At 34.0% G+C, this 25,072-nt stretch overlaps 1 protein-coding gene across 1 annotated transcript in view; it reads left to right on the forward strand.

Moving 5' to 3' along the window:
* Nucleotides 1-25,072, forward strand: part of LOC132706597 (homeobox protein PKNOX2-like) — a 62,999-nt gene that overhangs the window by 18,061 nt on the left and 19,866 nt on the right. The gene's annotated exons all lie outside the window — the stretch shown is intronic.

Below are 25,072 nucleotides of genomic sequence, written 5' to 3' on the forward strand. Positions count from 1 at the left end.
TTGTTTACCGCAAGATCGTATTCAACTGAATAACTAACAAATAAGCGAAACAACAGTTTTATGTGATTAAAAGCTCACTCGGCAAAATCTACCTGAGCATCTTCCTATGGGAGCGTAGATTCATATCCCACTGACTGCGCCACTTTTCTAGTCCTACCGACTGCGCCTCTTTTCTAACAGGAAACCGAAAATCGCTTTTTAAAAACTTTATTTTTCCAAATTACAAAAATTAATAGTTTACCGCAAGAGCGTATTCAACTGACTAACTAACAAGTAAACGAAACAACAGTTTTGGTATATTTTTGCACATGCATTTAGAAATTTTATTATCACTACTAAAGGACATAAAACCGTAGAAATCGCTAATTTATGGGAGAAGATCGTATATATGACTTCAAAAGTTAACCAAAGCGGTACATAAATTGTATCACATTTTCAAGTAAATCCAAAATAGTAAAAAAAAATATTTCGGATTTGTATTGCCATTTTTGTTAAGTCTATAGCATGTAGATTACATCGCAGAAAACATACATTGGAAATACTATATTGATTATGCTTTATTTTTTGAAAATATTTACTGGTGCCTGAATGCACCACTGGTTTTATCTGTGAAACAAACAACAATTTGCGTGTTCTTTAGTATTAGTTTGTGCCTTGTGTAGTGAACGTTACAGTTCGTAAAATATGGCATTTCCGAGGTATTTGAATCAAAAGGAATTAGAGGCGGCTATGGAGGAGATCGTGATGGATGAAGACAATAACAATGAAAGTCGTAAGTATTATTTGGATTTAGTTATTCTTATGTATTGTAGCATTCCAATTCTTATAAATTTATGCTAAAAATAACGAGAAAAAATATTTACAGGACCTATTGACGCGGTCTATATTCTACCCGACGTGGATACCTTGACTGACAAATAAGATATGAACGAGAACATAAATCTACAAGAGTTTGGGGAACCAACTGATACAATTGGAATTTTCAAGTTACATACACCGAATGATACAACTGTCCTTCAATGGTCCTGTAATTCATCAACTACTGAACTTGAATGCGACTCATCAGATAATGAAACCTTGGAATTCAAAAGAAGACGTGACGTATGCTTTCTGCAAACGACAGGCTTTCTTCTACTGTCAAATGGAAGAAAGGTCAGATTGAGTACACTACATACCTATATCTGATGAATTTAGACCATGTGAGGAACTAAAAAATAGGCTTTCTGGAAAGACTCCGCTTGAAATACTTTTTATGTTTTTTGATGACGAAGTGATTGATTTGATTTTAAATCTTACATTGCTTTGCGACTTTTAAAAACTGATAAAACAGTTACTCAAAGAAATCTTGCACCTGCCATAGTTGAAGTGCGTTATGATAATCAAGGTCACCTCATGATTGTTCATGCTTATAAAGCGCGAAGGTGATATAGGATCTGCCACAGCCACACAATTTACGTTTATAATAAGTGTAATGCGCATTTACATACTTCATGCTATGTAAAATATCACCTAAAATGAAACCGGCTCGCGCACCATAAAATATTCTGCGTTTTTTTGTGTCAAATCAGGTTCTATTAGCTGTTTTCTGTCGAATTTGAACTTAGGTGCCCCAAAACATTATTTCATGTTTTTTCCCAGTGGTTCGTTTACGCACCAGTATTTTTTGTATGTTTCGAGTTTTATTTTTTGACATATTTAATGTATTCTTAAGTGCAACAAAATAAATAATTTCAGAGCAAAAAAGTTTTTTTTTTTAATGCTTGGGATAGTCTGGGTTAAGAAAATTTCACAGATAGCCGAACATTTTCAAATACGCATGGAAGGGCCCATCGGACTGTAAGAAATCCAGAAATTGAAGGAGCAGTTTTAAATTATGTTGATGAAAAAAAAAACTGAACTACAAAAATTGGAAATAATCTGAATGTCTCACACATCTTCAATTGGAAAATTTTGCACGATTTTCTATTGTACCCATGTCATATTCAACGGGTCCAACCGTTACTTCCCAGAGATTTTCCCTTGCTTGTTACTTTCTAAAAATCGATGAAATCGAATTGTTCGATAGTATAAGCGCTTGGCAACGAAACTTATATCTCGGCAAAGGTAGGTCCTAGGGAACCGCTGTTGGTACAGAAATGATCAGCGTCGAAAAAAAAACTTTTTTCTGTTCTCCGTTATCCGTTCTCCGTTTCTCTGTAGACGTGGCATTAATTTGCGATAATTTTCGAACGGTTCGAACTACGGTATTCAGATTTGGCTCCTTTTAAGACACACAAACCAGTAAAAAATGAGTTTGATCAAACCAAGGCGTCCACCTTTTTTTAGATTTTCGCCTTTTTTTTAGACATTGCTATGAAACACGGTAAGTGCCCGAAATTTGAAAAAAATCTTTAAACGAACGACGTGCAAGAACCGGACCAAAAACCTTTATTCTTGATGATTTTTTAAAAATGTACAGGGTGCGTCGGTAATTTTAAAAAATCTGAAAATTGAGCTCCCTTTACGTTGATAATTGACCACAACTACAAGGCTGTGATTCCGTTTTCAGTTTCTTTCACATTTATATATAGCCCGTATGGACAGCTAAAACTTTTGTATTTAAGGTTTTTCACATATTGTACAGGGTGTTCGGAATATTCTGTGCTATATTCTAAAACGTCATAGGTGTATCAAATATGTAGTTATCGACTTCAAATTTGGCAAGGAAGTAAACAGTAGAAATTGAGCATAGTGAAATGTCACCAAATATATTTTTTTACAATGTGAAAAATTTTCTTTGATTATTTTGTCTTCCAGGAAAACATGATTTTCTCAAAAACTGTTCGACCGATCGGCAAAATTTTAGACCCAGAAAATGTGAGAGATCAGGGGCTATGACTTTTATTTTAGGCATGTTTTCGATTTTATACAGGGTTTTTCAATTGTGGACAAAAATCTAAAAGACTGAGAAAATTGTACTTTTTGGGAATAAATTATTAACCACAAATCAAAATTCGTAACAAATATGGCCAATCGGTTCAAACAGTGTTAGAGACTGTATCAACAGTAACAATTTTTGTAATTACGGTTTTCGTCTATCCATATGAAAATCGCTGATTCTCGTCCCCAATCTAGACGCAATGACGTCATTTACTATTGCCAGATGGTTCAGAAAACAAGTATTTTCTTGAAAGCCACTTACTCTAGAGCTATTTCCTCCCTTTCGAACATTGTTTGAATCATATACAAGGTGTATCGTTTATGGGCGAAAATATCAAGAACATCCTAAAAATTTCCATTCTGTTGGTAAATTATTGGTGATAAATGAAAGACTGCTAAAAATTCGTTAATTTAATTTGAACGGTATCGTAAACTGTGTAGAGAGAGAGGTTCAGGTTCCGTCAATTATACAGGGCGTGCGAGATATTTGAAAAAATATCATTCGACAACGCTATTATTTGTACAAATTTGAATATTTAACAAAGTTTGTTGTAATTTTAAAGTTCGGCGAGGCTTGAAAGACACTTTATACAGGGTGTATGCACAATAAAATTATATGATTTTGCGAAAGTTCCATAGTGGTCCGCAGGAGCACGATAGACAAACAACGCGTCCCTCTAGCACAAGAAGCCGCTTCGAATGGAATGAAATAGAAAGCTGCTTCACGCTACGCGCTACGACCTTGCCTCGCCCAGTGATAATCTTTCGAAAGCAATCTTGTTAATTCTTGTCAATGGTGGTTGGACAAAATTGCGCATTACCCCTCATTTGGCCAAGAAATACTATTTACAGATGATGCTGACTTTTCCAGAAATGCATTCAAAAATTTCCATAATAACCATATCCGGGCCGATGAAAACCTTCATGCAATGTAGAACTTAAACATCAAAAACAGTTTTCGGTAAATATTTGGGCTGGAATTGATGGAAATTACTTAATTGGATCCTTTTTAGTGTCAGAAACGCTAAATGTCCGTAATTATCGCCGGTTTTTAGAAGAGAATATTTAAATCACACATTTAATAACCGATGGGTATGTGGAGTTCGCGGTGGACCTCAACCATAACCCCCTAGATCCCCAGATTTAAGTAGTTTAACTGTGGAAGAGCTGAAGGATCGTATAAGAGCCTCCTGCGATATAATACTAAACAATGGAGATACTTCAAAGAATGCACGACCATATGAGAAAAAGATCTGAAACGTCTATCCTTCAAAGTGGAGGACACTCTCAACATTTTTTCTAGATTCTATGCTCTACTTTTTTTCAAAAAGGTTGTTATTAATTTATTACCAGACAGTCTTCTAATATTTTTTTCTTCTGAAAAACACTAGTTGATAACTAAAAACTAAATGTTTTGTTTTAGATAGATATTTTATTTTTCACAAAAAAAAGTTCTCGGCTTAACCATAGACAGTCAGTGGCAAACATCGAATTGAAAAAATCAAACAATTAAATTTCTTTAGAAATGATTGGAAATTGTAAGAATAAATTTTAATTTAAAGAGAAATTACCAATGTATATTTTAAAAAAATTGTGATCCATTAAATAATGCCTCTTGATGCATAGTACACCCTATATCTAAAAAAGTTAAGATTTAGAACATATGAAGTTCTCTTTTTAACATGCCCTTTGCGGATGCATTAACAACGACGCAAAAATAAACAATAAAATATGAAATAAAAAAAATCTTAAAAAATTGGCTGGTCCATTGGATTCTACGTAAAAAAAACTCTCGATAGATAGCTTAAATATTTACTGAGATACGAGGAGTTTCAAAATCGCTCTGTAGCTCAGACGGGATAACAAAAATTCTGTTCACTCCATCTTTGCTTTAACTTTTGGTCACAGGACAACGAATTTCGGACGTACTGTACACAAATGCATCGCGTTCGATTTTGTCTCCGTCTCCAGACGTCCTCCAACTTAGGGATCGGCGTCGTCGTCATTCCCGGAAACAACAAACGCCGGCTAGTAGTAAATCATGGCCGTTTTTGGAGAAAAACACGACGAGCACAGTTATTGTTTGAGTTTGGCGGGATGATGTGGCGACGCATCGGATTTTCCATACAGTCTTGCTTTCAAAGAAAGCAGTTTCTATAATTTATATCATCAATATCTAAATCAGTTTCAGTTTCTTTAGAAAGTAATAGCCAAAGGAAATTAATTAAACAGTTCGCCGTAGTTAGTTTTGGTCATGGAAAGCCTATATAACACAAATAATACGATGAAACTTTTCAAAAGTTCTAGATTTACTTTTAAACAGTAACAAACCAGTTAGTACAGATAGTACCGTCCTATGACTATTCATTTGGATTTAGAGAGGCAACTAGAATATCGAAGACACAGCGGACTTCCAATACAGTCTTCCTTTCAAAGAAAGCTGTTTCTATAATTTATATCATCAATATCTAAATCAGTTTCAATTTCTTTAGAAAGAATACCCAAAGGAAATTAAACAGTTTGCCGTAGTTACTTTTGGTCATGCAAAGCCCATATAACACAAATAATACGATGAAACTTTACAAAAGTTCTAGATTTAATTTAAACGATTATAAACCAGTTAGTACAGATAGTACCGTCCTATGGCTATTTATTCATTTGCAATTGGAGAGGGAACTAGAATATCGAAGACACACATTCGCTAAAGACAACAGACGTGTCTTTGTCAAATGTAATATTTACAAACTACTTGCTACTATATAAACAAACATGTATTAGCGAATATAATAAACTCTCAATTTATAGGTAACAACAAACACCAAGAAATTTCTCAAATGTCACTAGTAAAAACAATCAAAAACAAAGTTTATGAAAATAACATAATATTTACACGTGCCGATAAAGGGAAGACAGCCATAGCTATCGATCTCCCAGAATATATTTCAAAAAACAAGAATTTTCCTAAACCATCTTAAACCGAGTTATATCAAAGACAAATCAAGGAAGTAATAAGTAACTCCACACTATTTAATGACAAAGACAAGTATTTTTTAACAATTATGACTCCACAACCGCCGAAATTATATTCTTTAGTTAAATCATATAGACAAGATATGCCCATTAGACCAGTTGTGTCTTATGTAACAGCTCCAAAAAAATTAGTAAATATTTTAAAGTTCCACACAGATTTAAACCAAAATTTGCAATATAAAATTCTTTTGAATTAATCAACAAAATTAAAGATATCAAAATCCCTTCTAATCCTGTTTGTCTTTTGATGTATAAAACTTATTTCCCAGTATTCCGCCTATGGATGTGATAAATTTAGTAGATTTCACCCTCATTGGTGAAACAAGATTTATTAAATTGCTTAATAGTATCTTTAGGCCAAAATTATTTTGAATTTAATGGACAGATTTACATCTCTAAGGAAGGTCTGATTATGGCAAACCCACTTAGTCCTTTGTTAGCCGAGATTTTTGTGGATAATATGGAAAATATAATACTAGAACATCCTTTACTTGCTTTTCTTCTTTTTTAAATTACATTAACTCATTACATAATCATATAAAATTCATTATCGAGATTGAACAGGATAAGTCTATTAATTTGTTAGACTTAACTATTACGAAAACGCAAAATAAATTAGATTTTTCCATTTACCATAAACCTTCACACACGGACACAGTCATACATCACAGCTCAAATCACCCTTCTACACACAAAATGGCTGCATTTCACTCTTTTATATACAGACTTCTTAATACGCCACTCTCAACAGAAAATTACAACAAAGAACTTAATATCATTAAACAAATTGCACTGAACAACGGCTACAATCCGCCCATTATCGATAAAATTATAAATAAAAAACAAATCCAGACAACATTTATCCGAAACCTAATACAGAACACGAACAATTTAAAACAATTACATACATAGGAAAACCCAGTAAAAAAGTTTCAAAACATTTGTGAAAATGTGGTTTAAAAATAGGTTTCGAAACTAACAACGCAATAGGAAAATTTTTAAAAAACAATAAAACGGAATGTCCAAAATCCCAAAAATCAGGTATCTACAGGTTGAAATGCGGATCATGTCCTAAAATTGATATTGGACAGACCGGTAGATCCTCCAAGAAACGTATTAACCAACATAAAAGAGCGTTTAATAACAATAGTCTAGATTCTAAGTATGCTAGACACACTTAAACACAGAAAAATACATTTTTGAAGACATACGGCGACAAAAAGTAGAAAATTAAATTTATTGAGTCATGGAGATTAACAAAATGAGACATTCAAATGTATTGCTTATCGATCAATTAGATTTAAATACCTCTCCGTTATTAAACTTAAATTCTAACAACAACAGTAATTAAGGTTTTAGTGTCATTTTTCGGTATATATAGTAGCGGGTAGTTTGTAAATATTACATTTGATAAGGACATGGTGTTGTCGAAACAATTGTCATATGAAAATATATAATTTCGTGAAAATCTGAACTTTTAGTTCTTATTTATTTTGTCAATCTATCTCTATCTAAACCTATTGAAATATATTTTAATAATAGTACACAATAGTATACAAAATCCCGGTTTGCATTTAGTAAAAAAAGTCACTCCTTAATGTATCTCGAACTGCCTACATTGGTCTCTTTCAGTCACGAATATCATATGGACTTCTATTTTGAGTTAGGTCGGCTGATTAGGAGTGGGTATTTAAAGTGCAGCTGTAGGGATCTATTCAGGAAATATAGGATTCTGACCTTGTAGGGTCTGTATCTCTGTCAGTGTCTAACTGTCAAAGGTAGGCATACCTGTGATACAAGGCATGGCGGAGACTTACTGTTGCCTCAACATCGGTTATCCCTTACCTATCAAAGCTCTATATTTATAGCTACAAATAAGCAGCGGACGAGTTGGTTGCAGGTTAGTTAAATTTTTCTCTATTTGTATTTTACTTTATTTTTTGTCATGTTTAATTGATCACTATTATGCTGAATGGGACGATGCTGGACATTATGTAGTGTAGAAAAACAAAGAGTATTATTATTATTATTATTATTGTTATTATTATATTTTATTGTAGATTCAAAATCTATAAAAAATTCTTGTCACTTGTCACTTTGACCTATTTATCTATCTATAGCAATGAGGCGTTGTGCTATTGTCATAGATGTCCAACTAAAATTACCTTGGTTGTGATGACAATATATACATTTGGGTAATGGCTAAGATTGTTGCCTAAACACTGGCCCTTCAAAATTGTCGTAAACGCATTACAAATAATAAATTTAAAATATTAAATGAAGTGACTACTTTTAATTGATAAAAAAATATTTGTTCTAAAATAGTTTTTCGCTTTCCTCGCGCAAACCTTCGTTCATTGCGACAAGTGCTTTTCTTGCTAACCATATTGCTATTAGAATAAAGAGATGCATGTACTTTCTGAAAAATGTGAGAAACCAACTGGAACAATTAAGTTTCGAAATTCAAATAATGATTATATTATTTATTTTGCAAGAAAATAATGCAGAAAGTATCACAAAAATTACCCCTAGACACATTAAAAGTAATATCCCAATTGATATTTGTAAATTATGTCCGATCATTTACAAGCAGCAAAAAAAAATGTAGTATACAAAAATAGAAAACAAACGACAAATCGTCCTCTAGAAGGTACTTAGACGTTTGAGGGGGCCAAGGATCGAACCTTGTGGAACTCCACACTTCATTGGCTCCACAAAGTGACAAAGTAAGGCATTAAAAATAGGTATTATAACATACTAAATGAAATTTGTAGGTTTTTGTATGATCTTTCAGAAAAAACTAATGCATTAAAAAAAAACGGGATTTTTTAATTTAAAATAATCCATTTATATTCGTTTATTTTGAGTACCCTGTAGCATGTAATCCAAATTCAATGTATCTTTTACATAATCGTCGAATAATGCTAATAACAAATATGGGTTTAAAAATAATAGTGCTACCGCAATTATATTGTATGTATTATTATTAATAAAAAAAAGGAAGAATATTAAAAAGAATTCACAAGAAAATTTAAAAATATGTGATTTAAAAAATGCTTGTTTTATTCGTCGCGCTTTTTTTAGCTATCCTGTATACTTTAAAATCCTTTTAAAATGTGCATTCTGACAATGCTTATAACTTTTGTATTTACCATTTTCTCAAAAGTTAAAATTAATGAGATGAACTTTATCGTTGGCTCGCTGTAATTTCTTTTTTTTTTTAATGTTTTCATCCCCTGTCAGTTCCGATTGAACCCGAAGTTGTTGTTAACTTGCTTATTTCAGAACAGAATACCTCGTATGTTACTATATATTACAACTTTGAACGTCCATATTTTTGGAATTCCTGAAAATTTGATTTGGCTAAATGTGTAGCCCTATTATTTGGTTTAATAAACAATTCCAAAATTAATTCTTTTTCTCTTTCAGAATAAGGCGTTTTATAATTAAAAAAAAAACTCACTGCCAGTTATGAACAAGCATTTTCTCTATTTATTATAAATTCTAAAATATTATCTTGTTTTTGAATGTTGCTTTTATGCTAAAAGGGCATATGCCTGAAAAACTTTTGGATTTGTAAGAATATATCTTGCGACTAGCTTTTTCGAAGGTTTTTTATTTGACGTTTTTTCTCGGTTTTTGTAAATGATCACCCGGTACGTAAAAAATAAATCCGACCGGTTTAACCCTCCGCCGCCCACCCCAGTTCTCCGATAAAGCCATAGGGAAAGAAATTATGTTATTTTAATGCGGGAATCGTACGGTTTAGCGCCGTATCTCACCGGGGATATTCAAATTGCCACTAAACAGCAATAAACATTTCATCCGCGTAGCAGAAGAGTCCTCCGTCGTGATAAAGAAAACAGATATATTTATGCATACATTCGAAGAGGCGCGACGGCTGCTTTGGACATGCGGTCGACGTTGCCAAGATGGTCGCAGCTGCGAAGGGGGTGGAGGATGGACGGAGATAAACGAAAATCAAAAATTGAATAACGATGAGCCCGGGGTGCATCTACGCAAATATTGCTAATCAAAACTAACATACTGCAGAACGTTATAATAAAAAAACCGATACGTTTCAAAAGTTAAATTGCATTGGGAACACCACACGAAAATCACGAACGGCGTTCGGTCCCGTTTCGGAATGTCTCGGTGAGTCTCGTTTCGCTAGAGATCTCGATGTAGCAGAAGGTCGAATGTCAAATAGACAAGGACAAATGGCTGTTTCGTTTGAATGACGTGATTTTAATCCGACGCCGGTATCCATCTTTTTTCACGATTTTCGACTGTTTTTTGGACCTTGCTATGAAACACGATAAGTGTCCAAAATTTGAAGCAATCTACTTCACATTTGGCACATATATGCAGCTTTCCATAGCGGAACGTATTGAAAATTGGGGGGCGGGGGGGTCGGCGAGTATTCTAAAAGAATAAAAAATCGCGTGTGCAAAGATCTCTAAAAAACATCATTTTTCAAAAACTGTTTACAAGACCAAAAAAAATTCTTGAACCATAAACTTTTATTTGTGACAATTTTTGAAAAATATACAGGGTGCGCCGCAAATTAAAAAAAAACTGAAAAATGGGTCCCCCTATTATTGAGAATTGGTTATAACTGAAAGACTACTTTCTTTTATATTGCGATATAGCCCGCATAGATAGCAAAAACTTTTGTATTTAAGGTTTTCACCTATTGTACAGGGTGTTCCCGATATTCCGTGCTAAATGAGAAATGCGTTATGTATTCTAAATTTGCAGATATTAACTTCAAATTTAGCAGAGAAATATAAGTCCGTGTCCACATTTAAACTGTAGAAATTAGGTGCAATCAAATATTACCAAGTATTTTTTAAATATATTTGAATTTTTTTTTTGTTAATTTTAGCTTCCAGAAAAATATGTTTTCCTCCATAACCGTTCATCCGATTGGCAAAATTCTTTAACCGGCAGACGCAAAAGATCCAGCGCAATAACATTTTTTCGATTATATACAGGGTTTTCAAATTATAGGCAAAAATCTAAAAGACCTAGAAAATTGTTTTTTTACAGAGTAAATTATTAGGCGCAAATCAAAAATCGTAAAAAATATCGCTAATTGGTTCAAACCGTGTCATACGCCGCATCAAGAGCTACAATTTTTGTATTTGCGGTTTTCGTCTATACGCTGCTCGGGATATTTGAAAAAATCCATATTGAAATCGCTATTTCGGGGGCTGTCAAGACGCCTTGACGTCATTGATTATTACGGCGCACTGCATGGTTTCAGAAAAAAACTTATTTTCAAAAAATTCTTGGACCAGGACGCGTGGAAAACCCAGGGCTCTAACTTCTCTAAATGAAAAACCATTAAAGATGGGATATTTTTGTTTGAGCAGTATCGTAAACCGTGTCGTGAGAGTTTCAGGTTTCGTCAATGATACAGGGCTCGAGATATTTGAAAAAATATCATTCTACAACTCTATTATTTGTGCAAATTTTGATATTTACCCAAGTTTGCTGTAAATTTGAAGTTCGACGAGATGTGAACTGACATCCGAAGCACCATCTTTCAGTTGTTGCCTATTTTCAATTTCTCAGGTTCTTGAATTTGCGGCACATTTTTGAAAAATTTTCAAAAATCAAAATTTATGTTGCCGAATCTTCTACTTTCTCACGTTCGAGAGATAATTTTCTTCTTACACCCTTGCACACGTATTTTTTAATTTAAAAAAAAAAACTTTCCGACCCCCCAGCCCCCCTAATTTCAATAGGTTCCGCACGGAATCGAGCTTAATATGTGTGCCAAATTCGGACAATTATCGTGTTTCATAGCAATGTCCAATAAATGGTAGAAAAAAAAAGATGGCCGCCAATGTCCGATCGCCGACATTTTCAAATATCTTATGCCCCTAGTGGACAGTCAAAAAGGAAAAAAAATTGAAGCGTCTAGCTCAAACAATTCGGAAAATATAAAAAAAAGTTCTAGGCAACTTGTCCTCTAGTGACAGATTTCTGAAACTCTTTTATTTTGTTGATTTTTACTAAATTAGGGCTGCGTGTGTAATACCAGTTTATTCTGCGTTAAAAATGAAATTTAGGAAAATGAATTTTGACAATCTATAACTCGAAATTTCGAATTTTTGTCGCATGACTGGCTACCATTATTTTACCACGTTGAATCTTTCCTCCAAGTTTCCGAACACCCTGTATAGTGAGCGCGACGAACGCATTAGTATTGGGTTATCGTTCGTCCAATCAATATCCGACAAATTACATCGTCCGAGCGAACCGAAAAAGGGCAACTCGGCCGCGTTTTTACTCGTTTTTTCGAAATGAAAACGCTTTGGGGGGGGGGGGGGGGAGGGCTTAGCGCGGAGCGGCACGGTTTTTTACTAATCCCGCGTCGCGATAAGGGATCGCTGTAAAACGGATAAACTGTCGTGTATGTCTCTTATCTAAATTACGATCGCCACCCACCGAACGAGGCTACTCAATTCCGCGCTAAACTCTTTTATGAAGGTGTAAACAATGTACGTGGTACACGGTAGCAAACGCATTTTGCCCGACTATGCTATATACCGGGTGTTTCAAACTCGACCGTCACCATTATTATCTCGGCAACACTCGCATTTTAAAAGTTGACTTCGGCCCCACGCAACATAGTAGGCCTATTTATTTTTTCACGCCATTTTTGGCATCGCCGTATCGTTTTTGGCATCTCCTGATCTTTTTATCCGTGCCCCGAAAATTTGAACATTTCCGCTCCCATAATAAGGAAAATATCGTGGGTTTTCCAAAACGGACGTTCTCTTTTTCACCCTGTATATAGGTACGGGGGTCGATTTCAAATAAAACAAAGCTCATACATACGCTACTTTTTTTCCATTTAAGCAACGCGGTATCTCTTTACAATTTAAAATATTCTCCGTCTTATTCTGGATTCCTCCTATATATATATATATATATATATATATATATATATATATATATATATATATATATATATATATATATATATCCCAGGTTTATTATGCGGTGACACCTTATATCAGAAAAAAGAACTTGAAGAAGGAACTTAATTTTTCAAAGAAACTTCCACTGCAATACCTTTTATGAAACTTCTACATTCCTTCCGCGTCGACCTTTGTTGGTTCCTAGTTCGAGTCAACAAAAACCGACGCAGGAGGAATCCAGAAGTTTCATAAAAAGTGAAAAGAAAGTTGTTTGGATTTACTTATCCTTTAAAAATATGATTTTTTTATATAGGTGTTTTCAAGATACAAGTTTGTTGTAACAAGAGGTTCACTTAGGATTCATTCAATTAAAATTATGAGGTGCAGCGGCGTCCCGAACGTTTTTGACAAAGAAAAAACGTCCGCCGCTGCTTTTTTCCAAATTTTCTTTTTTGTTTCAATCCTCCTGACTTCTTTTCCTACCTTGCTTTGTTTGCGAGAGAAAATAATTGGCATCAGATTCTAATCTTTTTCAAATTTTTATCTTTAATAATTCCTTAGAAAGTGGCAGTTGTTGCTCCTTTTTAATGTCGACAGCGAAACAAAAACTTCAACGAATGCTTGGATATATTAAATATGCCTAGAAATTTTCGAGTATTTCAAAAATATTTATTTAAAACGCGACATCCACGAAAAAATTACTTTCCTGTATAATAACGCAGCTTGACTTTTTTGTTTCGTTTTCAATTTGAATTTACCGATGCGTTACCCGTATTTTGCTTAATTATTCAAGAATTTGTAAAAAGTTACTTTTTCGATATATAGTTTTTTCAATTAAGGGCTCAATTTATGATACATGGTGTTAAAAAATTATATTCGGTTTGGTGTACGTCTTAGTACCCTCGTAAACTAATCATGCCCAATTTGTTTTATGGAAAGAAGTCCATACTAGTGTTGGGATTATTTTTAAAACAATAAATGTTACTGCACCTTACCGTACAGCAAGATCTATGGGCCGCACACCCAAGGACATTGGCCCATACACGTATTTAAGGAACTTATACACTAGTAGCCGTCATATTACATTTTTATTAAATTATGTCAAGTAGTTTGTAGCGCTCCTTCCATGGGTTCATGAAGGAAATAAAATTATATAAACTTTTCGTGTTTTTTTTTTCGTATTCTATCTGCATTGCAGAGATTCGAGATTTTGGATTTTTTTTCTCACCATGTGTTATCATGCGTCACGATAAAATGTGTGCATCTGTTACTAGCTTTATGATGGCCTACTTAGTTAATCTAACAGTTAAACGTTGAAGCACTCTATTGCGGCGTTAAAAAAGGTTTAAACAAACTATCAAATTGGGTCCATAAAACTGTTGGAAAATAAATTACGGCTTTGGATAAACCCGCAGTATCAGATAAGATGCGTTGGGCAAGTGAGAAACCTAATTTTGATTGCAAATTTTTCGTTTTTTTTTTTTCTCTTTTTTTTCCCTGGCTGTGATATCACAATCTTTTTTTATGATACATTAAGGTATATACAAACTTTGACATTTCCGTTTGTTTTTGTTGTTTTTCATGTCGAGAGTTTTTTCTGCATTTTTAATTTTACCGACTTGACAATTAACAATGAATAGAAGCAAAGCCACCTAAGCAATATTTTGTGTTTATCTGGTATTTTCCTTCCTTTGAGCTTATTTTTTAACGGATTTTGAAAATTTTGGTGTCGAAATGTTGCAAAAAGAGTACTGGTTTTACAAAATTTTTGTTCCTACTAGGGCGCTATTTGAAAAAATTAGGTTATCCTAAAAAATAGTTTATTACATTAAATGCTGATTAAACAAGTAAAGAAAAGTTTCATTTACAATTTTTCCCATGATCAGGTGAATAGTATTTGTGACACAATTTTCAAAAATTTTGTACAAATTTAAAAAAACAAGAAAAAGATAAAAATCCTCCTATCCTACGTAGAATCATCTCCTGAAGCCAAAAATGCAGAAAAATATAGAATGTGTTACTGTTGTTTCCGCTCAAACCGGAAGTGCAACCATTGTTTAGATATTGTCAGAAAATTGGACATTCTGCCTATATTAACCCTTCCAAATTTAAAATCTCTATCTCAAACCGTTTAAAAGTTATACAGTGTTCCCACTTTTTTGCTTCACCCGGTATAGAAGATTTACCCCTAAATATATCAGCGCTGTGCAAGTTAAAAATTTTCTTAACATGGAATATCCCAGGGGTCGGATACGGAACGGCGGAACTATGGATTGGCCAGCCAACAGCCCCGACTTAACTTTAATGGATGGAGACACATAAAAGAATCAAATAAGATTTAAAAAAAAACATGATTTAAAAAAAATCAATGATTATTGATTTTTTTAATAAAAATCAAAAATTGCGCAACACTGGATGGTAACCAAAATAACGGACTTGGTTGCTCGAACTCCGTTGCAAAGAAGGTCGCGAGACAAAAGCTCGTAGGACAAGAAAAACACGAACTCCGGCGGCGATTACAGCCAAGTGTCACCCCGGGGGGAAATTCAAGAGTGCAATAATTGCACTCCGGTCCGGGTCCCACGCGTGCACCCCCTTCGTTCCCCCCGTTCGATGAATTAAACATGCTTCGGCGGGTCGGCCGTCGCACTTTAAGGGATGTCGGATGTATCCGTGTGTGGTATGAAACATTTATTCCTTCAATGACTTGCTTGCTACCGCAACTACCCGTAAACAATTCGAACTGGCAAATCCTCGCTGCCGAAATAAGCGAGGGCTTGTTTTTTTTTTCTTTATTTCATTGAAATGTGTGTTTATACAGTATGGTTAAGATTGTTGGGTAATAACGATTTCACTCACACTGCAATGTAAATCAAGATTTTGCCACTAATTCCTAAAAATAAACTGATCATTTTGTTTGTGTTTTTCATAAAAAATTTTATAAAAAACTTTAGCGCATTAAATTGTTTCAAATAGTAAAATTGAATAGACAGAAGTTTCTTCGGCAGTCGAATTTATAATAAAGATATTGTTATCAATTTTTCCTTTGAAGGAATTCGAAAAGTAAATTTATAGTTAAATGAAGAAAAATTGAAGAAACGGAACGATAGAACTTGACAAAAGATGGGTAGAAATCTTTCGGCATTTTAGAGTAGAACATATCCCACATGAAAATTTAAAAGTTTCAATAGAAATTTCCCTATGTTGCTGCTGTTGAAAGTGTACTCTCGCTAGGGAACGAAGCAGTGAGGAGTCGCAACTAAAAACATTATCTGCCGTCTTAACAGTCAAAAATTTAATATGCATAATGAAAGTTGTTCGCAAGTCGCTATTAGACGAACATCCTCATTTAGCAAAAAAAAAATCACTCCGAAGAAAAATATGTTTTTAAAAGAAAATAAAGTTTTTATCGGTTCTTCTTCTTCTTCTTTTTTCCCCTTGCGAAGTGTACTCTTTTTAGATAAAAATGTAATTCTGAATGCCGCACCCTAATTCCTTTTGGCAAAAACGTGGATAAAATTATTTCATGACCTGATATTAAAATTTTTTATTGATTAAATTTTTTTATTGAAAAAAAAGTGTTTACAGCCACTACAAAAAATAACATAAAAATACTATTAGTGTTATGTTATGCTCAAATTAAATCCAATTTATTAATATTCCATGACATAGGTAGAATAATATCGTAGAATCACAAGAAGATTAGGTCCTAGTAAATTAAAAACAAAAAAAAACAAATGGTAGCTACTTCAGGATTTTTACGTAATACAGAACGTGCTCTCAAGGATTTTGGTAATAATACTTGCAAAAGTTGCGCTTTTTTGTAACTGAATTCAAAATTAATTAAGTAGAAGTATGTATTATATTAAACAATTTTCTTCAGCAGTAAGAGCAACAGTATGCCCAGCCTGTTCAGCTAAATTATCGCATTTTTTTAATTGCATATGAATTTAGGACATCTAAGAGTTGCGCTTTTCTGAAACTGAATTCAAAATAAATATCATTTTCTAACAAATATTTCTGGATTTTCGTTACCCATAACAATAACACTGTCACATTAGAAAGGGTCTAACAGGCAACATCTTGTCGAAAAACATCCATTTTCTAATATTGTCAGACAGATTATCAATTGATGGAAATATATAGTTCTTCAAGAAATTTAAATATCTCTCACCATTCAGAAGACGTCACAAAATACGGAACACGGAAAATGGCCAGTGTTTCAGCATTCGTCGCTGAGCAGTGGATTAGTAAAACCCTTTGCACTCGTATATATGTGCTTTGGTAGGTACACTGTACTCGGGCTATTATTTTATCTATTTTTCTGTCTACTCACATTTTTTTATATTGGATTTTTTTTAGTTAAATAAATAAAATAAATAAATAAATTCGTACACAATATAAAAAAATTACATTCTATAATGTTGTACTGTATAATGTCGTTCGAAGCAGTCACCAATGTGTAGTCCGGGTGCAAGTGTCACAAATATATCTAGTTTTATATAGTTTTCCCCCTGCTGCCTGGTACTTTACGGTTAGAACATACCTTGCAGTCTTGTTTCTTTCCAACATTTTGGCGTAAAATATGTAATTTACCATTTAACCGCTTCTTCCGTATCAACAGATCATGGTCGGCCAGAAATTTTGGACCCCTGCCGAAAGTTTTTTGTCATCTCGTGAATGAATTCCTTAACAAACTATAGATGTGTCATTGGTTTTTTCGCCACCATTTTAAAGACTTCTTCAGAAAACAGTATGGCGCTAAGGGTCTGTGCGGTCGACACTTCCCATAAATTTATTGTAATTGACTGCTATATTTGACACGCTCGTATAGTATGTATCGGTGTGCTTAATCAGGTCTCACTAACTCTTCCAATGACAAGCTTCCTTAGTACTGCAAAGTTGAATAAACATATCCGGTGTTAGCAGCCTCCATTTCATAAATTCGTATCCCCCATTTCGTAGGCTCGTTAGGATTGTAAGTTAAAAACCTAATATTACCGTTAAATCCAACAACAGATTCGTCTACCGATATCCCTCTTGATGAAACAACATGTTCTTTGAATTGCTTATCCCAATATTCTAAATCGTGACTCACTTTCTGAGTTCGAGATGGCTTTCATGCAAGTGCAATATGCTACTAAAAAAGATATTTTGGCTTTATAATGTTGTGAAAATTAGGTAAGATTATCGTACCCATATTTAGGACAACCCCAATATATGCGGTAAACTCTTCTACTGTAGTATCTACCCACGTTTTGACAACCTCTTCTGTGTAATTTATGTCTAGCCCAGTTATTTGTTTGTTCCACTATTTTTATTATTATCTCATCGGTAACAAATCTATGTTGTTTTTACGTAAACGCGTCCTGAACGAAGGTTCAAGAAAGAAATTTAGGAATACCTATTACATGAATATATTTGTTCCATGTTAGTTTGATGATTTTTATGAAATTAAATGTGATTTGGCAACACTGGATATTAGATTTCTAAGCAAAGCAACAGAGTTGGCGCTGAATCGTCAACACAGCGTTGTATTGGTCGTCGTCCTACTGCGTTCGCGGCTGTGTGAACAAGCTTTTGTTTTATCAAAACTATAACTTCTTTTGTGAAAAATGTATACCACGCTTATTTTGGTGTAAAAATTGGCGACCAAGACAAGTCCTGGACTATGGAAATGTGTAAGCTTCGGTGTTCCTATTGCAGTGATGATTGTTATTTTTGTTCCTGTAATGATCAAAGATTCAACAGAAAATATAAGGAAGAAACTGTGTATCCCAATCTTGACTCAGCTAGAACAATGGCGCCCGTTTACTCACTCAAAGGCGCTTTATTGCAAAATGGTAAGGAACTGGCCTCGGTTGCCGTTACACATTCGATTCAATTAAAAGGAATTTTTTTGAAGAACATCAGGATGCTTTGGGGTGACCCTAAAGTGCTTAAACTCAGGATAACAGGGGGTTTATACAAAATTTCTAAGCTTTATTGCAAATGGGATAGTCGGGAAAATAGAACGACTTTCTAGAAGAAGCCTTATACCTGGTAGCAAAAATGTAAGTGATAGCTTAGTTCAAAAGAAGTTTTACTGACTCCTCTTCGTATCAAACTTGGCTCGATAAAGCAGACATTTGCAGCCATATTTGATGCCAAGATAAAAGAAGGTATTTTTGTAATTCGCAAGTTTCTTGGGAACTGTCAAGGACGAGAAAAAATATGTTACAACACTTTCATCGTCTAAGTTGTAATATGAGTTTGAAAGTCCATTTTCTGTTTTGACACTTGAACTATTTTCTTGAGAATCTTGGAGCAATTAGCGAACAACTTGGACCCAAATTCCATAAAATCAGTTTTCTGAATGAAAACGTCTGTCAAAAGTTTGAATTTTGTAGACCTGCGTAATTTTTTTCTTTGCTTGTATCTGTATCGAAACGGTCAGGCTTCAGGAACTCCGGATTGTTCCGGTTCAGTCGAGACAGCAGAAATCTTAGGGGCAAGGGAGGAAGCTCGCTCGCCTCATCCGTCCCCCGCTGAAACCCCGATAAAAAACAGCTGGTCCGACACTATTTGGTTAAAATTAATAAAAGAACATCCCCGGGACGGCTGCGCCCCGACGCCTCCTGCTGCAGCCGCGAATCTCCCGGCGGACCCTGCGACACAGGGGCGTAGCAGGACTGCGTTACCCGGAGTATAGGCTCCTGCAACTTTTACAGGAATTTTAAAAACAAACGCGAAATATATATATATATATATATATATATATATATATATATATATATATATATATATATTGGGATTTCCTCGTTTCATTCTTATAAAGGGTGCCTCAATAAGGGTTTCCATATTAAAATAATAAAAAAAAACTCGGAAGAATATAAAAATATACAAACATTGGTATTTGCTATTTTAGATTAGCGTATTACAATTAGGTATGAAAGATGATGCCATTCAAATGACCCCCGCGACTCATGTGGCATGACGTAATTCGTTTATTGAAGTTTCCTATCACTTTTTGACACAATTCAGGTTCTATGCCGGCTATTTCGCGTCTAATCTCCTGTTTCAGCTCTGGAATAGTGTTTGGTTTATTTCTATACACTCTGCCTTTTAGATACCCCAAAAAAAAATCTAGGGGAGTAAGATCACATGATCGCGGCGGCCAATTGATATCGCCGTTACGTGAGATAATCCGACCCGGAAACTTGCCCCGCAGCAATTGCATCGTTTCTCTGAATGTGTGACAAGTGGCTCCATCCTGTTGGAACCACAAATCTTCATTGTCCATACCTTCCAACTGCTCCCAGAAAAAAACAGATATCACGTTTCGATAGCGAACACCATTAACCGTAACAGCGTTTTCCGCATTATCCTCGAAAAAAAAAAGGCCCAATTATTCCTCCGCACCAAACAGTCACTTTTTGAGGATGCATTGCATATGAGCATACGAGCATTGTGTTTGTTTACAAAGCCACCAACGTGAAAATGTACCTCATCGCTAAAGATGATTTTTCGTTGAAAAATGAACCCCTTGTTCTCGTATCCATTTTGCAAACACGCGGCGCTGTTGATAATCTCAAAGTTTCAGCTATTTGGACTAATTTTGTTTATGTTTTGAGGTTATAAATCTCATATGATAATAAATAAATACAGTGGCGTTTCAAAAATATATCAGATTGTAATGTGGAAACTCTTATTGAATCACCCGTTAGAATTTATAATTTGAAATTATAGTGGTAGTTTTAAAACATCTGGCGAACGGATCAAAATATTCATTTATTTATTTAAATCAAAATAACCCTTTCCCTTTAATACCTTTCCATAGTTTTTATAATAAATCGTATTTATTTGTGGAAGAATTCCGTAGGGCGGGCCTTAGACTTAAAGTATACATAGAAAATCCATGTAAATTTTTAAGTTGCCCTATATTGGCTCCCCTGTACCGTGAATTCAGTTTATCTTGATAACAATTGGCTCTAACTTTTTTGTTTTAGTGATATCAACGTAAATAAAAACAAAATGTAGGGTTAGTAGCCAAATTTTTTTCCAAGTGACGTATAAAACAAAACAATATCAATTTTCTGACACATAAGTCTACATCATATTTTTTTAAATTTTTTTAATAGAATATCTCAGCATTAATACAATAGCTTTAGCATCCGTGAGAAGCGTGATATGCTTACTAGAGTATATGAAGAGACAGGTATTTCTCGGCGATCAATCCACTCAGTTTTCGTAAATTTTAATTTCGTAAAACTTAAAAACTAAGTGCAGAAAAAGGATGCAGTCAAAGCAGGATACAGTTTTGCTTGGACATTTTAATGAGAATAATTCTTTGAAAAATATTTTATGGACTGATGAAAGTTCGTTCACTACAAGAAAGGGTTGACATAGGCAATATTGGACTTTGAATAATCCAAAACAAATACATGAAATAAAAACAAATCAATTACCTCTTGATTTCTGACATACAAGACGACTATCGATGGCACCAACAATGATTTTGATTGATTCTTTCCGTAGAATTCAGTGCCGTAATTTGTCTTTTATTTGCTATCTAACGGTTTATTAGTTACGAAGCAAAGAAATATTATTTTTTACATTAATTGGAAATCATTTAAACGTTTCAGAAATACGTATAGCTGTACAAACTTGTTTTGAAAATTAAGTTAAATTTTTTTGTTTGGAGGTGATTCCTTGTCTCAAGTAAAGGCAAAGTTGTTTTATACACGTTTAGTCAAATGTGGGGAAAAATTGAAAAATTGTGTCGGCCATAGACCACAAACTATGTTATAAAAATAAAAAACTATTTTTCAAAAACGGTGTTGTCGTATGGAATAAGTTAACTGGCGCAGTCGGTAGGATCGTTAAAATAGTCGATCAATCGTTGATAGACTCAACTGACGATCGGAAAGTTCCAACAATCGGGTAGCCAAGTGAATATACGGTTTCTCATGCTGGATTTTGAAAAACTAAGCATACGTGGGTGTTTATTTCAAATAACTGAATATCCGTGGTGCTTTGGGGAACTGTCACTACATCTGGCAATTTCGTGAGGACTAGCTGCTTTGGAAAGGACAAAATAACTTACACTACGTATACCAATGTTAGACCTGCCAAAAAGTCGAAGTAGAAAATTATCTTTGTAGTAAACAATATTTGAATTAAATCAAAATAAATAACCCATATGCAGTCATGTTCTTTTGTCCTTACGAAATGTAACGATGCGCGAGCAGATCGAAACCATATTGGATCGTCCATTTGTAACTCAATTAACCCGTTCCGATTATTGGGTACTTCCTAAGAAAGAAAATCGTTATATTAACTGCCCAAACCAAATTGAAGAATTAAAACTATTTGGAATCTTCGTGGACAGCGCCAAAAGCCAAATAAACAGTACGTTTAAGGCAATACTGTTTCTCGATGTTGATATAAATAACGATTTAATACCTACATTAAATCTAAGTATCTAGGAAACCCTCCATGTGGACAATTTTGCTGATGACTTCCGATGGCTACCTAATCTACAGAAAATGTCGCCCAATGTTAAGAAGAAAGAGGGCTGGAAGAATAATGTTCATCATTCAATAAAAATTACTTTTTAAAAACGGTGTTGTCGTATCGAATAAGTTAAGTCTGGAAAAAAATAATTTTCGATTAATTAAGTATACAGGTTGGCTCAAAAAAACGCGGCGAATGACACGTACGTTTTAATTTTTTCAATTCCTTTTAATATTCTCCAACTTTTTTATTGATAATCATACATGTCTAAGCGTAATAATTTTTCCAATAGTGTAATTTTTCTGAAAAAAAATCTATCTGCTCTATTTTATGAATTTCTTACCCAGTTGTTTTTATTGGATCTTTCAGGAACTAATATATATGATTTGCCATTTAAGAAAATCGAGATTTTTCAATTTGAAACACTCTGTAGTACCTAATTCAAATTCCGTCGCATATATCTTTTACGTCATCTTCGAATAACGCTGTTATCAAATATCGATCATCTATATCGTATCAATATCAATTTTTTTTGCAAGTGTGGAACCATTTTTGTAGAGCGTTCAATTTCCTATAAAATTGACTTAATGAACTACAATTATTTATATATAAGGCTAAATCGAAATTATAAAAGTGTAATGAGGATTATCTTCCTATTAATATTAAGAGCTCATACGCAGTAAGAACTTTTTAGAGGTAACTAGCAACTAATTTTTGTGTGGCAAATTAAAAAAAAAACGTTTTTTTGCCCACCTTAGTATATCATGTCCGTTGTTAGTGAAGATGCGTTTTCACAAACCTTTGGTCCCGTTTTTTGAAACGAAAGATAATGTTGGAGAAAATTTTCATGACTTGCTTAGTTTTTAAAATACAGGGTGATTTTGGAAATTTCAATTCTGGGTAGTCATTTTTTTTCTAAATGGTTTCGTCTTTTTGAAAACAAATAAAGTTTTGGTGTTTTTGAATTTTATAGGAAAAGTCGATTAAGCTTATACAGGCAATAAAATCGTATATCGTATTTTTGAAGGTCAGATTTGCAAAAAATGCCAATATTTAACAATGTGTATGTTTCTTATTATTTCAAATAATTGTTTTAATGTCTGGGTCGTTGTTTTGGTTTATCTTTTTTAATAATTGATAGGTCGTAAAGCTACGTGAAATGGTACAATTAAAATGTTGATATTAAACTAAGTTGAAGAATATGCTGGTTGAAAAACTTACGTGCCATAAACCCATACCCGACATTGGCCAAAAAAACTTTTTTTTTTCAAAAAGACGAAACCGTTCGGAAAAAACTGACTGCCCCACTGAATTCTACGTAAAAATCTATATCGAATGCGCTTTTCACCTTTCCGACATTTCATAGGATCCCCGAGATTCGAGGAGTGCTCCAAAATTTCAAATTTCCAAAAAAAAAAACACCCAGTATTTTAACAATTAAGCAAGTCATGAAAATTTTCTTAACGTCATCTTTCGTCTCACAAAAAAGTAACAGAGGTGTGCGAAACAACGGACATACCCCTTAGTCGCGACCGAAATGCGAGAGAGTCTACACGCGTGCATCTATGGTTGCATATGTTGTTGTTATTCAAATTGTTTTTCGCTTGAACTGACGAGCGGCTTCTTATTTTGAAGACTCGCGGACCGCTGTCGATCGACTCGAATAATCATAAAGTCATTAGACGAACGATAAACCGTTCGAAATTAGTTAAATTAAATTTAAAGAAGCGCTTCTAAATGGGACACGGACCCTCCTGGAAATTAGTTTCTTTATCCGTAATTTCGCCGTTACGCGAACTATTAGTGCTTCTAATTGCTTTTTTTCCCCGCTTCCGAGTGCGGGGTTAGGGGGGAGGGCGGCGGCGGCGGCAAGACGTCGTTCCTTTAATTGGAGTGCTTCTTATTTGCAGTTTTTTTTTTTATTCGCCCGATATATTTTGCATGTAAACAGAGAAATTCGAATTAGCCGATTTAGAACGCACGCCCGGAATGTAGGCAACCAGCTGTGGCTATGAGCTGCGTGGGACAATCTAATGTTTGCACTTGCGGGTTTTCATGAGTATGAGTCAGGATTTAAAAAATAACAAAACGTTTTAATTGACGAATTGAAAAATGGTTTCCAGTTTTTGACATCAATGCTTTTTTATTAGAATTAAGTGGTATTAAAATTAATCTTAAGGGTCATTTTAAATGTGGCAACGCCAGTCAGCACAATAGGGAACTTGAACATTTTTTTATGTCTTTAATACATTTGTTTATGGAAGCTCAAAACCTAATATTTAACTTGCTATAAATAATTCGAGTTCTATTCCGTTTAAACGACAGTAAATCCGCGGGAATGATCTTGACGTCATACCGCTGCTTTCCGATCGAATTTTGTTTTGAATTCCTTTAAAACTGATTTTATTAAGTAGTAATGGATATCTAAACGTTTGTATTTACCATTTGCACATACATTTTGAAACCACTGAGATATGTTAACACTGTGTCTTTTTTAGCTTTTCTATAATTTAATTTAATTGATATGATGCGGACCTTAGTTTAGGAGTAGTATTTTTTGTAAACAATGAATAATAATAATAATAGCAGTAATAATAATAATACAATAATAAACACTTTTAAAAACACTTACAAAAACGGCAATATCGTTGATAAGAGATATTATTGATAGTAGAGAATTGAAGTAATAGTAT

The sequence above is a fragment of the Cylas formicarius genome, unplaced genomic scaffold, assembly GCF_029955315.1.
Source record: "Cylas formicarius isolate icCylForm1 unplaced genomic scaffold, icCylForm1.1 PGA_scaffold_8__14_contigs__length_24414737, whole genome shotgun sequence".
NCBI classification, from domain to species: Eukaryota; Metazoa; Arthropoda; class Insecta; order Coleoptera; family Brentidae; genus Cylas; species Cylas formicarius.